A 5,979-nucleotide genomic window follows, 5' to 3' on the forward strand; every position below is an offset into this window, starting at 1 on the left:
CATTTTATTTTCTTCACTGAAGTTCTCCTTCTTTTATACAATCCTTTTTCTGTGATTGCTTATTCTACAACTAGGAAATAAACTGATTGCTTTTCCAAGTCAAACTTTTTTTAATCATTAATTAAATGGCTATACAATAATACCATATGAAAATAATCATGAAGACCAAGATAATATTTAATATTGATACAATAGGAGTTTCCAAACTTTTTCCTACCAAATAAAATTTACGATTTTACCCATATAGTTCCCAAATATCAAAAGATCCTATCTACCTGAAAGTAATGCCTTTATTCTTTTTTTTATACATTTTTTTTAAATACTGCAAGATTCCTGCCTCTCTGAGCAAACTGTGACAAACATTCCGATTTGACAGAATTCTGCCCAAAGCAAAGAAACCGATTCTGAATTTAGTTAGATCAACCATAGTATCACCAGGCTTTTCAAAATGTTGAAAATTACTTGGAGGTTCTCATTTCTACCTTTACAAAGACTCTTATTTTGAAGTACCTCTGAAAGTGAATATGCTAAAGTGGTAAAAGAAATGCTTAATGGAACAGTGTGGCTGCTTTTGAAATTCCTCATCAGTTTAGAATGAAGTCCACCGCAGAGAACAGAAAACCCACCAGAGCTGGGTGCTACCTTACATGCATATATCTACAGATGTACAAACTCGCTTTATTCTCCCCACTGCCTGGGAGAGAGGCAGTGCTAGTACAGATGCAAAAAAAGAGGAATAAAGAGATTAAGAAACATACCCAAACTTATAAGCTATTAAATGGCAGATCTGGAATTTAAACCCAGGCACGTGGACCCCACCAGCTGTCTTCTCTGAACGAAAATTATCCTGTATTCAAAAGAGGAATCTCCATGTTACCCAGAAAATCATTCATTCGGACTCGCCTTCTCGTCAGCATTGCCCAGACACCATGGGAATTATCAAAAAACATACTGTCAGTATGTTTTTATTTTATTTTATTTTTTTAATTTAAAATGAGAGCCATTAAGAGGTTTTGCTGATGCAGCACTTTCTCCACCTGTCTGTCTGCAGGAAGGTTTCAAGGCCTCTTTCCTTGCCGGCAGGAATCCGCAAATGCAACAAGGAGATGCAGTTGCTCTCCTTGGTGAGCTGCTTGAAGGGAGATGATTCCTGGTCCATCCATTACCATGTAAATAATTCAACACCCTGAGCCAGCAGCTGAGGTTAGGAGGCCTGCGGAGGTAATTTGCTTTAAACACTGGTGAGTAAAAAACTCGGTCAGTCATTAGCTCCTCCTCGTGGCTCTTTGGTTTTTGTTCAGGAGGCATCTAAGCTGCTGCTGACTTTGATTGGTGAGTGGCCTAAAGTTTCTTCTCAATTGACAAGGTCTTTCTTCATCTCTCAAGCCACAGGACACCACCACTCAGTAGGTGCTGCTACACCCCTGGGCACCGAAGCAGATTTGGTCAACAGATTTCTTCATTTTGTAATCAGGACATAACAGTCTATGGTCTACGAACACGGTATTTGTGATAGAAAGTCACTCTAAGCTTTATGTAGAATTCTGTCTATAAATAGTCCCCTGTCACAATTATTTCCTCTACTGAAGTTGAGTAGAGATGTGGATAATTCAAAAGGGCAAATAATACATTGGCAATTTAAATTTGGCTTTTCATTATGTTTTGCTCCTGTATTTGAATGAAGATCCATCTGCCACACTGAAGTTTATTCACTTTAAATAAAATAAGAAGGCCACACCTGTAGAACAAAATAAAAACGGGCAGGGAAGCTGCCAGTTTTCCCCATCCTGTCCTCCTATGCAATGACTCCATATTGTGAATCAACAGCTCTCCTTCAGATACCAGGTTTCACTGCCCTCCAAACCATCACTGATCCGGCGCAGAAGCCCGCTGTCTGAGTTTCAAAGGACTTCTTGGCAAAAAAAAAAAAAAAAAAAAAGGAAACCAGAAAAAACAGAGACGTCAATAGAAAAGTGTCGAGTGGGCACCATGAATCAACTTGAAAGTACATTGTTCCCCGGGCAAACTCAAGCTAAAATAATTTACCTGTACTAGATAATCCAGGGGAGAGGCAGGTAGCCAGATCATGCAGCATTGGGAAAAAAGTACGATACGATCTACGGAGGATTTGTGTACTTTGCTACCGGTGCTCCTGTGGGAAAAGGGCAAAGGGACCCAACGCAGGGGCTGCCTGGATTCCCAGCCTTGGGATCGAGGCTGCAAATGCCGTCACATGGTGCCCGCGCGCGGCCGCACAACGTCCTCGGTCCGTTGGAACTGCCCTCATGCTCCACAGAGGACAAAATACTTGCGCAGACAGTACGCCCCACCCCCACCCCCGGAGATGCTGTTTGGCCGCCAGCGGCTGCCCGTTTCCAGCAGGGATCTTCCACCAGCCTTCGCTCCGGCACAGCAGCCCTGCGTGCTCTTCCCGCCGATGCTCTGGAAGGCTCCACACATTCTTTTTGGCACACTTCCCACCCGCCCCCTCTCCTCTCGCTTCCTCTTCCCTTCCCCCCACCCCACACAGATCCTGTGCTGATTGACTGGCATCGCCAGGCTTCTGGACCAGGGAATCAATCAGAAGATACCTTCCCACACAGCACAGCTCTCTCCTGTCCTCTCACCAGGCTGCTGCCTCCGACGTTTGCTGCATGCCCAGACTGCGCCTGTTTGGCAGCCTCCAGCCTCCTGCTATCTGTCTGCACGCAGGCCTGTGTCTGGGCACACTGGGCTCCCACGGCAGCTGCCGCTCAGAGCCTTGACGCTCTGCCACGCCGACCCTGGCCCGGCTGATTTTCCTCAGTGCTCCTCTGCTGAACCCAAACGGCCCCTATTGGCGCGCTCTCTCCCTGTTTGAATGGGCTCCCAGTCAGAGCCGACTCCTTGCAGCCTTCCAGCTAGAGGATGTTGGATCAGGTCAGTGATCAGTTCACAAAACAAGAAATTCAGTCTCCAATGCAGCCTTGTCAAAACACCCTCAAATGGCCATTCTCGCAGATTGTGCCTGCCGACCTTGGCACTGCGCTTCTGTTTAAAAGAATGTTCCAGACGATCTTTCCTCCTTTTTGCGAGATATGATGGGCTCAAGGACACGGGGGAATGGATGCATTTCATTTTGATTTTGCTACAGCTTTTTTTCTTTTCTTTTTAAGCCAAGTTCTTCCCCTTCTGCCTGAAATAAAGAATCCCTCTCTCACTGTCTCTTGTTCCAACACAGATGCCTCCTCTCACTTTTCTGGTTCCAACTTGCAGGTGGTATATAGTGAGAGCAAGACTGTTCCTTGCAGAAAATCTCAACAAACTCCTGAGTGCTGATTAATTAGAAAATACAGAAAAAAACACAATGAAGCAAATTTTAAAATTACCCCATCTATTGACCAAGTAATAATATTTGTATATCTTTCTGGCTCTCTTCTTTGAATTAGACACTCAAAGAATAAACATATACACATATGTGTGTGTATATATATACATATTATATATATTATATATATATGAAAGTGGCATGACTTAACATGTCTTATAATCCTTTCTGACTTAATAATTTATGAAATGGACAGATATACCTGTGTCCTGGCAATTCCACATCTAGAATGGACATGACCATATAGATGTTATATATAGGGGTATTCATTGAGCCCCTTATCATGTTCACCCCAAATTAGTGACAATATAAATGCCCATCAGTAGAGATCAGTTAAATAAATTTGGAATACCATATAATGTAATGTTACAAAAATATTAAAAATGGTCACAAAAGTCTCTATTAACATATAAACATGGCCTGGGATATTATTAAAAAGAAGACCACCAATTAAATGTATTATATAATCAATATAACATACATGTTCTCTTTTGAAAGAATATCCAAAATATTAATCATTTTTATCTCTGGGTGGGTGCTGTGAGCAATATATATTTTTAGCTTATCTCCTTATGTTAATAATTTCACAATCAACACTTGTGCTCAAGTAAAAAGCTAACAGAAGAAAATTCAGTAGGAAGGATTTTTTTCCTACATCATTACTTTCTCCAAAATGACAATTAATGGCCAAGTGCCAGAATGTATTCAATTAATTTCTTGTCTCAACTCCCTTATTTTCTAGGGGGAAATGTGTGTCTTAGGCACAGAATATAACTTACTAATTTAGAAGGAGAATCCAAGTCCTCTGCTCCAAATATCTAAGTCCTGCACTGCTTTCTAGCTATTTTAAATCTAGGAGTCTCTATAATAGATTATAAGAGCACAACATGGGTTGTGGGTGTGATTGTGCACGTATGTGTGGAGGGTCAACAAATACATGCATAAAATTTCAAAATTCTTATTTAAAAAAGAACAGTTTGAAGTTGACTCTAGAATCGTCAGTTATACTTTGCCAGATCCCTCCTTGAACTCTGAAACCATTTCCTAATCTAACCCCATCTCAATTTTCTCTGTCTGTGGCTTTCAAACTATGGTTCCAGATCAGCAGCATCGCATCGCAGGAGAACTTGTTAGAAAAGCAAGTTCTTGGGTTTCACCCCAGACCTCAAGATTCAGAAACTCTGGAGATGGAGCCTAGCAATCAGTGTTTTAACAAGCCCTCCAGGTGATTCTGATGCACTCCCAAGTTGTAGAACCTTTTGTCTAACAAACAAAAACCACATGAGCCCATGTCAACAGCCAAAATCAAAACAAGACAAAAACCAACTATCAGAAAAACTATAGTGGTCTTTATTTCCCATTACTTGCCTTCCTCAAATTGCTTTCCCTTTTGCCTAAGTTGCTTCTTCTTCCCTTAAATTATCCTATATAGATGCTAAGAATGTGAAATCCAGAGTTAGATTGCCTTGGCTTAAATCTCAATTTCATCACATATCAACTGTGCCACCTTGGACAAATTACTCAGGGTTTTTGTGTCTGTTTCCTCATCTATAAAATGGGGATGAAATTCATAATACCTACCTCTTAGGCTTTTGCATATGTAGGTTGATATGTCTGGCTATGACAAGAATATATAGGGGTGTGCTAGCCATTATTATTTCCCCCACTCCTCTCTGGCTCCACTCCTCTCCAGCTCTTATGTGGCTTTTTGGTTCTGCCTCATCAGGAACACTACACATTCTTAATAACCCCCACCCCAATCACACTTACAGGTCCTATGTTTAGTCCCCAGAACTTGCAGGTGGGTAATATTTTCTTATTATCTCCTCTGATAATGGCTACAAATGGTCTGATTTGGTGGTCATATAGCTCACATGAATCAATAACCTACTTATCTGGAAGACAGGCTTTTGGCATCTTCTGTAATATGGAGACTGATTGTAAACCCTGAACTTGAAGTCCAAAGGTCTCTGTCCAAATCCCAGCCTAACATTTTCTAGCTATGTAAATTTGTATGGGTTCCTAAGCTCTCTGAACTCAGTCTCCTAACATGTAGGTGTGCCATATAAAATATGGAATTCCCAGTTATATATGAATTTCAGATAAACAACAAGTAATTCTTCAGTGTAAGTATGTCCCATGCAACTAAGCCCCAGGAGACATACGTATACAAAAGAAAAAACAAGCATTGAAATTCAACATTAATTAGGAGTCCTATATTTCTATTTGCTAAATCTGGAAACTCTACTAACATGAAGAGACAGTTGATAATATCTGATTTGCACTCTTATTGTACAAATTCAAAGAAAAATGATATGTGAAAATGCGTGTTACTTTTTAAATACTCAAGAAATAAAAAAATGCAAAGTCAGCAGAAATGATCTTTGAGAGACTTAAGTCAAGAGCCTAAGTTATTCCACAGAGATCTCAGACTGCCACTCAGATGCTACTTAGCCCCAATTCTCACAAGCATCATGTATCTGCTTTCTCATTCTCAAAGAAATTTTAATTAGAAAAGGGAGGCCATACTGGTTGCAGCAAACGTATATATAGATGCTTAAAAGTGAAGAGTGTAAGGAATAATTATAAAAAGCAGACAAGCTCCTGAAAAG

The 5,979-nt window shown here is 40.6% G+C and overlaps 1 long non-coding RNA gene across 1 annotated transcript; it reads right to left on the reverse strand.

Moving 5' to 3' along the window:
- Positions 1-960: 960 nt before the first annotated feature.
- On the reverse strand, positions 961-2,250 carry LOC143676574 (uncharacterized). The gene is made up of 2 exons (XR_013172193.1): positions 2,047-2,250; positions 961-1,912 (listed from the first exon to the last, which is right to left on the reverse strand). It is a non-coding gene; the product is annotated as an uncharacterized LOC143676574 (long non-coding RNA).
- Between the last annotated feature and the right edge of the window lie 3,729 nt (positions 2,251-5,979).

Source organism: Tamandua tetradactyla, chromosome 3 (genome assembly GCF_023851605.1).
Source record: "Tamandua tetradactyla isolate mTamTet1 chromosome 3, mTamTet1.pri, whole genome shotgun sequence".
Classification (NCBI taxonomy): Eukaryota; Metazoa; Chordata; class Mammalia; order Pilosa; family Myrmecophagidae; genus Tamandua; species Tamandua tetradactyla.